Source organism: Schistocerca piceifrons, chromosome 2, assembly GCF_021461385.2.
Source record: "Schistocerca piceifrons isolate TAMUIC-IGC-003096 chromosome 2, iqSchPice1.1, whole genome shotgun sequence".
Taxonomy (NCBI): Eukaryota; Metazoa; Arthropoda; class Insecta; order Orthoptera; family Acrididae; genus Schistocerca; species Schistocerca piceifrons.
The window spans coordinates 476,757,786-476,770,659 of record NC_060139.1 but is presented as its reverse complement, the minus strand read 5'-3'; positions in this window follow the sequence as shown (position 1 = coordinate 476,770,659).

The following is a 12,874-nucleotide window of genomic DNA, read 5'->3' as shown; positions in this document are numbered from 1 at the left end:
GTCTCACGCGGTCTGCACGTCCAGCACGAACGCTGGTCCAACTGAGGCGCCAGGTGGAAATGGCATGGCAAGCCGTTCCACAGGACTACATCCAGCATCTCTACGATCGTCTCCATGGGAGAATAGCAGCCTGCATTGCTGCGAAAGGTACACTGTACTAGTGGCGACATTGTGCATGCTCTGTTGCCTGTGTCTATGTGCCTGTGGTTCTGTCAGTGTGATCATGTGATGTATCTGTCCCCAGGAATGCGTCAATAAAGTTTCCCCTTCCTGGGGCAATGAATTCACGGTGTTCTTATTTCAATTTCCAGGAGTGTATAATTCTGGCAACTGACATGAGAGGAACAAAATAGTAAGCTTTCATGTAATACTAAGACATGTTATTGTAAATGAAGTCATTTTTGCCGACAATTAATTATCATCAACTGTTTCCAACATAACTGATTCTTCCTTCACAGATCGAAGTAGAAGATAAAATTTCTTGCCTTCTTAACTAAACCATATACTTATGGTATCTTCACACCTCGTATTAAACATGTAGCTGCTGCTCACGATGTTGCATTTCTTTGCCACAGTGCTTGCTGGACTTAAGGTGGGAGCAATGATGACAGAATTAGCTTTCAAAAATCTTGTATCTGAGGGAATTACGTACTTACTACTGTAACTCTATGAAAGCAATGTCTCCAGTTAACATTTTGCAATAATTTACTGCACAAAATTAACTGCTTATTGGGCACACTAGCCATAGACTGCACTGCACCACTTTCTGTCTACAACAGACTAGAAGTCTCTTTACACATTGTGCACCAAGGAAAGAAAAAAAGACACCAAACTAAAACATGTGGTACATTATCTCCTGCTTTTGTGGTTGAAGACCAGGTTCAAGAATTTATCAGATAATTGTTAACTCAGGAAGAGAACAGTTATTTGTCAACATTAAGAGTGAAAATAACTGGATGTAAACATAAGTTCAATAAAAAACTTTATTAAGTACATATTACAGAATTATTCATAGTTAATCAGTGGTTTTACTAACAATGTATGCAAAATGTAGCTGAAATTAACTTAAGATTGAAAAAAAAAGATAATAAGCAAAATACAGTGTTGTTAAGTTACACCCTCCTCTTCCTATTTTAAAGCTGGGAAAAACTTCAAATTTGTCTGTGCATGTTGTGCTGTGATTACTTTCTCATTAATTTAGAACTAATTTGTATTGTTGCCCACAAAAAGCGAAAATGGTCAATGCATCTACGTCTATACTCTGCAAACTATTGTGAAATGTATGGCAGAGAGTACGTTCCATTGTACTAATTATTAAGATTTTTAAAAATTCCATTCATGTATGGAGTGCACAAAGATCATTTATTTAAATGTCTCCACGTGTGCTGAAATTAATCTGTCCTCACAATCCCTATTGACGAGTACATAGGAAGTTGTACATTTCTGGAGTCATCAATTAAAGCCAGTTCTTGAAATTTTGTAATTAAGCTTTCTCTGAAAATTTTATGCCTGTCTTCAAGAATCTAGCAGTACAATTTCTTTAGCATCTCTGTGACACTCTCCTACCACTCAAACAAACCTGTAAACATTTCTGGTGCCCTTTTCTGCGTATGTTCCACATTCCCTGTTAGTTCTGTTTGGCACAGATCCCACACTTGAGCAATATTCTAAAATGAGTCAAACGGGTGATTTGTAGACAATCTTCTTTGTAGACTGACTGCATTTCCTCAGCATTCAACCGATAAACCAAAGCCTATCGCCTGCCTTACCCACGAGAGCCTATGTAATCATTCCATTTCATATCCCTACAAAGTATTACACCCAGGTATTGATATTATAGTTGTAAGACACCACACACTTTTCATTTTGTTAAGTGTTTAACAACGTCCTTTGTTATGCACATTAGATGACTGTTAATTGTAATAAATGTTCATGGAGTAATTAAATGTTGTTGGCTGGGTCTAGTGGTAGTTTTAAAGAAAAAATACTCATATTGTTTTTTGAAGGTCTCCTTCAATCTGTTGCTTGAATTCCTTCTGTCTGGAAGCCAGGTTCTCTTGTAAGTCTGGAAACACTATAGGTTGACGTGTTTGTAGAATAATGTAGACAACAAAACTGATTCGTATGTAATTTTCATATTTACAATGTTCACTCAGTGAAATACATTCCATTTGTACGCAACTCCAGAAAACTTTACATTTCTCGTTCCTTCCTTCCCACCACACACACACACACACACACACACACACACACACACACACACACACACACACACACACACACAAAATACCAGCAAACCACACCCAGTTAACATCATTCCAAAGTACATCAGTAAAGATATAGTTGTACTAAGGTCAAAAATACAACATTAAATCAAAATTAATTTACAAAAAAATGACATTTACTCAAAAGCACAATAGAACAAATTATGATAACATATATTCATATAAAAAATATCTTTTTGTAGTACACTAATTTTATGAAATTTGTTTTTTAATCACAGGAGTTAATTGTGTTAACACTACATATACTACTAAAATCAGAGAGATTAGAGCCCACACAGAGGCATACCGACAATCCTTCTTTCCACGAACAATACGAGACTGGAATAGAAGGGAGAACCGATAGAGGTACTCAAGGTACCCTCCGCCACACACCGTCAGGTGGCTTGCAGAGTATGGATGTAGATGTAGATGTAGATACAGTCCGAGTTTAAATACATTTCAAATAAGATGGAAAAAATGATAAGATTGTAAATTTGAGAATATACATATAAAGTCTTATTGCACATTACAAGTGCACAATTTTATATTTCTGAAAATTAAAATCGGGTTTGCCATTCTTTGCACCACTTTGAAATCTTATCAAGATTTGACTGAATATTTATGCAGCTTCTTTCAGACAATACTTAATTATAGCTAACTGCATCATCTACTTAAAGTCTGACATTACTATTAATATTTTCTGCAAGGTGATTAATATGCAACATGAACAGCAAGGATGTCAAGACGCTTCCCTCAGGCATGCCCGAAGCTACATCTACATCTGTCAATGACTCTACATACAATACAACTTGCTGTTTCCTCCCTGCCAAAAAATTCTCAGTCCAGGCACAAATTTTATTTGATACCTGATACAATTGTGCTTTTGATAATGAGTAAATATTGGAAATCTACCTGATAGTCTTGATACAAAGGTTTCAGTATGCTGAAATGAGAAAAACATGAGTTGGGTTTCACTGGTTGATGTTTTTGGAATCCATGCTGACTTGCATGAAGGTCTTTTTGTTCAAGATACCTCATTATGTTTGAGCTCAGAATAATTTCGAAGCAATGTCAAGGATATTGGACAGTAGTTTTGCTGATCACTTCTACTACCCTTCTTGTAAATGAGTGTGACCTGTGCTTGCTTCCAACTTCTGGGCATGGTAATTTGTTCAAGGGATCTACCTTGGTTTATACTTAGAAGAGGGGCTAATTCAGCTGCAAATTCAGTAAAGAATAAGACAGGGATTCCACCGTGCCCTGTCCAGTTTTAACAATTTCAACTGTTTCTCAACACTACCGACACTAACACTTATTTCACTCGTCTTTTCAGCGGTACGAGGATTAAACTTGGCAAATATCCTAAGTTTTCCTTTGTAAAGAACCATTTTAAATGGAGTCAAGCATTTAAGCTTTTGCTTTGCTGTCATCAAATAGAGTTCCTGTTTCATTTGCAAGTGACTGGACACTAACTCTGTTGCCACTAACAGCCTTTACATGCAACCCGAATTTCTTTGGGTTTTGTGAATCATCATTTGACAATATTCTGCTATGGTAGTCATAGAAAGCCTCACACATTGCTTTATTGACAGCCAAACACATTTCATACAGAATCTCTCTATCTATATCCCTATGATTTGTTTTACACCTACTGTGCAGTAATGCATGTGCTGAAAATTTCAAGTTGCTCACTGAGATATGATGCCACTGATTGTTTATTTAGTTTACTGAACATGTACATCTTTTTGTTTCTTTTACTTGACCTTTGTATTTTTGTAATCATTGTCGCCACATCCTCAAAGACATTAGGTCCATTTGTTGCCATTAGATGTAATATGTTTCCAACATGTTTGGGATTCCGAGCTATCTGATCAAGATAGTATTCAGAGAAGACATTTAGTAATCTTTCACGGGATGCTTGTCATACCAACACCAACAAAACTATAATTTTCACAATTGATTATTAAATAATTAAAGTCTCCAATGATGATTATATTACATACAAGTGAACTGAGGTTTTATCTAAAATTTTCAGATGTGTGTGTGTGTGTGTGTGTGTGTGTGTGTGTGTGTGAGAGAGAGAGAGAGAGAGAGAGAGAGAGAGAGAGAGAGAGAGAGAGAGAGAGAGTGGGTGGGGGGAGTGGGGTGGGGGGTGGCATTCCCTTGAAGCTTACAGTAATACGTCAGGATCTCCCGCAGCCGTTGCTATCTGTACTGGATGGGGAGCCACCTAATCTAAAAAAACTCAAAACCCTTGTGTGCCCAGCTGTCACAGTGGTGCAGACTGAGATTAAAAATTCTTTGGAGAGGTTTTTTGCACAATATGCAATTACGTAAAACTGCTATTGCTTATGACATGTTTCTAGCACCAGTGATCTGTTTTTGTAACATATACTAATGTATTCTGTTTTAATCTTTTCGGACACACAACAATTACTATACATTGTAGGTTGCTAGAAGAGTACTGAAATGTGTAGTTGCACTCTGGGGGATGAGTGAGCAGTGGCGACAGGTCGGTAGGACCAGTGGAACCACTGTTGATAGTAAGCAATGTCTTTATTTAATTCCAGTCATCAAGTGTCATGGCTCAGCAAGATAAACACACCTCACTTTGTTGTCCCCAGCCAGCACTCATGCAGGCTTCCATCGTTGTTGCTGCATAGGCATCCTGCGATTCTGACGGAAGGCCCATGGCAGGGCATTGGCTTCTGGAGACCACAACCATGAGTCAGCGGCGTCCTACTGCTCTCACTGGCATGGAGCCCTGGCAGCCCCTTGGCTCTGCAGGCCTTTACTGCAGCAGCACATGGAGACTGCTGTGCATGGTCTTTGACTTGCTGTCCTCTGGCAGGAGTGAGACGGTGGTTGGTGCTGGGGCACAAAATCCTACTAGGAACTTAGTGCTGGTGGTAGCAAGTGCATCTCGGTCTTTAACCCACAGCTGCTGCTAGTGATGCTCAGTCGTCTCGCTGCCCATCACAGCCCTTGCCATCGTGGAGATGGTGCTGCATTCCTGCAATGAGAGAATCACTTCTGCATCAAAATCCGGACATAAATATCAGTCTGAGATGCTTTTCTTTTTCACAGAAACCTGGCCCCTTATTAAGTTGCCCATAACAAAAGACTTGCCCTGGTGTGGTGACATCGAGATGCCTTCCTCAGTCATTACTACTGTGTGGTGCAGTTTTCCCCTGAGTGCAGTTAGCCTCATCTTGCAATCCCATTACATGTATGTTGTTCTGACCTACATGTTGCCGGCCTTGCAGCTACCAGCCCACAACTGATAATGCAGTGCTTCATGGTGGCTTTCTTACTATGCCTCACTCATTATCCTGGCTAAAATTGAATAGTGCTGTTACACTGCCCTTCTCCACAGAGAAAACCTGGCCACTCGGTTTTTACTTTGACCAAGTTTCATGCTAAGATTACTCTTCCCCTTAATCCATACACAAATACAATTATCATTAGACAGGTTACTCCTATTTACTACACAATTACCACATTAATTTTAAAGCTAACAATCTATTCTCCATCCCTCACTTGGGGAATCCAATCCAAGGGAGCTTGAATCATCCCTGGATCAGGTCTCCAAGCCGCTCGTCTCAGACGTGTAAAGGCTAAACCAAAAAAAATCAGAGTTGCTTTGGCACTAGGAATTGTGGCACTCAAGGTCACAGTTATTTGACATCTCCCATCCCAATATTGTCTTACATGCAGCAACAACTGTTTCACTGTGATTTGCCCCTCCTGTGCAGCTATCATCTGACTCGATGAATGGTCCAGGCTGGGTTCCCAGGTGTTATTAAGAAAAGTGAGGTTCTGTCTGCACATCTCCAGAGGTCCATCTGGCCAATACGGCTGTGGCTATGTTATATTCAACAGAATAATTCTCATCATAGAGACTGGTAAATGAAACATAGGTCTTCTAACATCACACTTAGTCTTGTTGATCAAAAACCTACTGCCTTGCAACTCTACACACTTTGTTCCCATGAGTTCTCCACACTCACAGCAGCTAGCTAACACTGCTATGTTGTTGTATACTGAGTACATCCTACGTAAAACTGCTCTCCAAAAATACAGTTTTGGTTCAGTCACTTCTTTCCGGCAGGTATATCCCTCTGCTTTACCTCTCACAACTGCATGATGCATGTACTTCCAATCGTTGCAACCGTGCGTGTCAGGCATATGGCGACCATTCCACTTTGGCACTGCTAAAGCTCATGCTTGTTCATTACCATGTGCCAGTCACTGCCTTCTGCCACTAGCAACACTCCTTTTTCTCTCACTTGAATAATTTTTTCAACTGTCCCTAACTTCACTGGATAGGTGTGCACCATGCAACATCTGAATAATGCATGCTCAATCAATACTGTTGTTTTTACTGGTATGTACAGCTGTGCCTTATTCATCATTACATCCACAGTTGCATTTGGTAGTAGAATGACAAGTACTGCCTACCCAGTTCTGCTACTAACTGTAATTCTGGTGGTACTTCCCATTGTGCCTTCCTCAATCCCCTGAAATACTGATCAGGTGACAGCAAGACCAGACTGACTTGCCGGTGAAGCACGTGATGAATGGCTTCATGCAGGTTCATCAGTTTTACTCTGCACCCATGCTTGTATGGCTTCCAAATCTCAGTTCAGATTACTAGCTGATGCCCTGGCATAATCCATAACTTCTTTGGCAAGCTGCCGAATCAGGCATGTCTTGTTTAGCACTCTACTCTCCAGAATCATAATGTGTGTGGAATGTCTCTGTCGTTCTATTCGCCTCCACTAACCCTTCAGCACTTCCATTGTTTCATTCAATTTGTTCACATCACTTGCATCTGCAGTCCTGAATATGGTTTTCAGAATTCTACCTCTCACATTTACATGTCCCCTTTTTACCCTCCTTGGTTCATGTGGTATGCTGACCACTGGCACTACTCTGATTACCTCCTGCAAATGCTCTTTTAATCATGCATATGCCTCGAGTCCCCCCCATGAACCATGGACCTTGCCGTTGGTGGGGAGGCTTGCGTGCCTCAGCGATACAGATAGCCGTACCGTAGGTGCAACCACAACGGAGGGGTATCTGTTGAGAGGCCAGACAAACGTGTGGTTCCTGAAGAGGGGCAGCAGCCTTTTCAGTAGTTGCAAGGGCAACAGTCTGGATGATTGACTGATCTGGCCTTGTAACAATAACCAAAACGGCCTTGCTGTGCTGGTACTGCGAACGGCTGAAAGCAAGGGGAAACTACAGCTGTAATTTTTCCCGAGGGCATGCAGCTTTACTGTATGATTACATGATGATGGCGTCCTCTTGGGTAAAATATTCCGGAGGTAAAATAGTCCCCCATTCGGATCTCCGGGCGGGGACTACTCAAGAGGATGTCGTTATCAGGAGAAAGAAAACTGGCGTTCTACGGATCGGAGCGTGGAATGTCAGATCCCTTAATCGGGCAGGTAGGTTAGAAAATTTAAAAAGGGAAATAGATAGGTTGAAGTTAGATATAGTGGGAATTAGTGAAGTTCGGTGGCAGGAGGAACAAGACTTCTGGTCAGGTGACTACAGGGTTATAAACACAAAATCAAATAGGGGTAATGCAGGAGTAGGTTTAATAATGAATAGGAAAATAGGAATGCGGGTAAGCTACTACAAACAGCATAGTGAACGCATTATTGTGGCCAAGATAGATACGAAGCCCACGCCTACTACAGTAGTACAAGTTTATATGCCAACTAGCTCTGCAGATGACGAAGAAATTGAAGAAATGTATGATGAAATAAAAGAAATTATTCAGATTGTGAAGGGAGACGAAAATTTAATAGTCATGGGTGACTGGAATTCGAGTGTAGGAAATGGGAGAGAAGGAAACATAGTAGGTGAATATGGATTGGGGGACAGAAATGAAAGAGGAAGCCGCCTGGTCGAATTTTGCACAGAGCACAACATAATCATAACTAACACATGGTTTAAGAATCATGAAAGAAGGTTGTATACATGGAAGAACCCTGGAGATACTAAAAGGTATCAGATAGATTATATAATGGTAAGACAGAGATTTAGGAACCAGGTTTTAAATTGTAAGACATTTCCAGGGGCAGATGTGGACTCTGACCACAATCTATTGGTTATGACCTGTAGATTAAAACTGAAGAAACTGCAAAAAGGTGGGAATTTAAGGAGATGGGACCTGGATAAACTAAAAGAACCAGAGGTTGTACAGAGATTCAGGGAGAGCATAAGGGAGCAATTGACAGGAATGGGGGAAATAAATACAGTAGAAGAAGAATGGGTAGCTTTGAGGGATGAAGTAGTGAAGGCAGCAGAGGATCAAGTAGGTAAAAAGACGAGGGCTAGTAGAAATCCTTGGGTAACAGAAGAAATACTGAATTTAATTGATGAAAGGAGAAAATATAAAAATGCAGTAAGTGAAACAGGCAAAAAGGAATACAAACGTCTCAAAAATGAGATCGACAGGAAGTGCAAAATGGCTAAGCAGGGATGGCTAGAGGACAAATGTAAGGATGTAGAGGCCTATCTCACTAGGGGTAAGATAGATACCGCCTACAGGAAAATTAAAGAGACCTTTGGAGATAAGAGAACGACTTGTATGAATATCAAGAGCTCAGATGGAAACCCAGTTCTAAGCAAAGAAGGGAAAGCAGAAAGATGGAAGGAGTATATAGAGGGTCTATACAAGGGCGATGTACTTGAGGACAATATTATGGAAATGGAAGAGGATGTAGATGAAGATGAAATGGGAGATATGATACTGCGTGAAGAGTTTGACAGAGCACTGAAAGACCTGAGTCGAAACAAGGCCCCCGGAGTAGACAATATTCCATTGGAACTACTGACGGCCGTGGGAGAGCCAGTCCTGACAAAACTCTACCATCTGGTGAGCAAGATGTATGAAACAGGCGAAATACCCTCAGACTTCAAGAAGAATATAATAATTCCAATCCCAAAGAAAGCAGGTGTTGACAGATGTGAAAATTACCGAACTATCAGCTTAATAAGTCACAGCTGCAAACTACTAACACGAATTCTTTACAGACGAATGGAAAAACTAGTAGAAGCCAACCTCGGGGAAGATCAGTTTGGATTCCGTAGAAACACTGGAACACGTGAGGCAATACTGACCTTACGACTTATATTAGAAGAAAGATTAAGGAAAGGCAAACCTACGTTTCTAGCATTTGTAGACTTAGAGAAAGCTTTTGACAATGTTGACTGGAATACTCTCTTTCAAATTCTAAAGGCGGCAGGGGTAAAATACAGGGAGTGAAAGGCTATTTACAATTTGTACAGAAACCAGATGGCAGTTATAAGAGTCGAGGGACATGAAAGGGAAGCAGTGGTTGGGAAGGGAGTAAGACAGGGTTGTAGCCTCTCCCCGATGTTGTTCAATCTGTATATTGAGCAAGCAGTAAAGGAAACAAAAGAAAAATTCGGAGTAGGTATTAAAATTCATGGAGAAGAAATAAAAACTTTGAGGTTCGCCGATGACATTGTAATTCTGTCAGAGACAGCAAAGGACTTGGAAGAGCAGTTGAATGGAATGGACAGTGTCTTGAAAGGAGGATATAAGATGAACATCAACAAAAGCAAAACAAGGATAATGGAATGTAGTCTAATTAAGTCAGGTGATGCTGAGGGAATTAGATTAGGAAATGAGACACTTAAAGTAGTAAAGGAGTTTTGCTATTTGGGGAGCAAAATAACTGATGATGGTCGAAGTAGAGAGGATATAAAATGTAGGCTGGCTATGGCAAGGAAAGCGTTTCTGAAGAAGAGAAATTTGTTAACATCCAGTATTGATTTAAGTGTCAGGAAGTCATTTCTGAAAGTATTCGTATGGAGTGTAGCCATGTATGGAAGTGAAACATGGACGATAAATAGTTTGGACAAGAAGAGAATAGAAGCTTTCGAAATGTGGTGCTACAGAAGAATGCTGAAGATTAGATGGGTAGATCACATAACTAATGAGGAAGTATTGAATAGGATTGGGGAGAAGAGAAGTTTGTGGCACAACTTGACCAGAAGAAGGGATCAGTTGGTAGGACATGTTCTGAGGCATCAAGGGATCACCAATTTAGTATTGGAGGGCAGCGTGGAGGGTAAAAATCGTAGAGGGAGACCAAGAGATGAATACACTAAGCAGATTCAGAAGGATGTAGGTTGCAGTAGGTACTGGGAGATGAAAAAGCTTGCACAGGATAGAGTAGCATGGAGAGCTGCATCAAACCAGTCTCAGGACTGAAGACCACAACAACAACAACAACAACATGCCTCGAGTAACTTCCTGTGTTCCTTGACGACCTCTCTAAGCACCCCATCCGCTAATTGTTGTACCCTTGAACAAATATTAAATCTATGACCATCTGTGACTGAACAACACTATCTCTTGTTGCATGGAAAATACAATTCCCCTGTGCTGTTGATGACATGCAGTGCTCCCACTCTCCAGCAAGAAATACAGTGCTGCCAAAACCAGATTCTTGCCCTTTGTCTGTACGGCAACCTGAGGACAGGGCCATTATCACCTCTCCTCCTCTCAGAAGTCACCCATCTCCAACAGCATGTCTCAGTACACTGCAGATACATCCTATCCTAACAAAAACTCAGAACTGAAACAATGTAAACAACCTGTACTACACACAAGAGAAAAAAATCCTAAAATTACAAAAACACAATACATATGGACTTTTTTCCTTGAGCACAGTGCATATGGAACATGAGTTATCCGAACCTCCTTCTCCTGTTGTTCATCCCCTTGTTTATTCTTTTCTGACTCTTTACTCATTTTCGTTCCCACCTCCTATGGAATGGCCTGCACCCTCTTGAATGGCTGTAGATGCTCCAACATGCACAACTGTTGACCTTATTGGAAATTGTAGCTTTACATTTACTGGTGAAGTGGTCTCAATCATTTGGTACAGGCTCTGGTGTCATGTTACAAACCACTTCGTTTTCACCTTTGGAGTGCATGGACTTGATAACATCATCCATTGTCCTACTTTGTGTCTTGGAACTATTCCCATTCGCTTCACAGCATCTTGTTGCTACTTCAATGCCTTAGCATTCGCTCGCTGGACTTTTTCCTTACTTCCCTTGTAGATTCTCACACCGACTCAGTGTTCCTGCCTCCTTTTTGTCCAATCATGACTACTGATGGAATCTTTTTCCCATATGCCGCCTTGAATGATGACGGCCTTGTGCTAGTGTGTACTTTGGAGTTATAAGCACTCACCACAAAGGGTAAATACAGGGTGTGTGTGGAAAGTAATGCAACACATTTTTTCATGAAGTGACTATAAGTCACAGTGAGAGATTGGACTGGTTGAGGAGGGTGGGAGAGGACCCTTAGCTTTCCAGTGGCAAGTCATTCAATTGCCTTCATGCTCTTGGAGGATTAGGACAGCTTCTTCTGTGAATCTCTATATAGTGGTCAGGTCAAACTTATGATGGAGGAAACTTTAGAGCAACACTATGTAATGAAGTTTTGTGTGAAGCTCAGAAAGATGCCGCTGGAAACTTTTGGAGTGCTTAAAGAAATCTTTGGGGGCAATTGCCTTCCATATCATAGTCAAACAGCGTAGTTGAACAAGTGACATAAAATGGATAGAGAAGGTCTGGAGAAAGTCACCAGTGATGCCTGTGAAGGTTGACCATCAACACCACGAACCGAAAACCATGTGACATGTGCATCAGTTACTGAATTCAAACCATTGAATGAGTGTTTGCTTGATGTCAGAATTATTGGACTTGCTTTCAACAGTTGCTCATGAGACTGAACAGGAAGACTTGGCCATGCGGAAGATTTGTGAAGAAATTGTGCCCAGAGTTTTGACCAATGTGCAAAACAAAAGCAAGACAGTGTGGAAGTGTGTGAAGAACACAAGTAAGTCTCTGAAGATCATCCCAATTATCTAAACATGTGATCAATGGAGACAAGTCATTGGTCTTTCAGTACAGTCTGGAGTCAAAGGGCAGAATGCGAAATGGCACTTGACATTTTCGCCATGCCAGAAGATGGCTCACATGAGTGAGTGTTTTTTTTTAAAAAGGGGGGGTTGTCCACCAGGAGTTCGCACCTCTGGCCAGACCGTCAATGCTCAACTTTACAAGGAAGTGCTCCAAGGACTGAATAACAGGTTTGTCCACATCCAGAAGGAGTTCTGTGCTTCATGGAAACTGCACCACATGCTGGCTCACACTGCCCTTGTTGTTATGGCCTACCTGGAAAGGATCAGTGTGACAATGGTGCTGCACCCACCATACAGTCCCGATCTGCCCCTGGTGGATGTTGTTTTTTGTTCCCTGGGCTGAAAAGGGACCTCAAAGGAGAGTGTCTCAAGTCAGTGGATAACATGCAAGATACTTCGACTGCTTCTCTGAAGAGCATCTTGATTGAGGGGTTCCAGAAAGCTTACAATGCGTGAAAATCACACTGGCGAAAATGTAGTGATGCAGAAGGGTCATATTTTGATGCATTTTAAGTTGTTAAACCTGTCCAATCAATAAATTTAAAATTAAAAAAAGAAATGTGACACATTACTTTTCAGACAAATCCTGTATACCTATATGTCCATATCTGAAAGGTGTGCACTCAC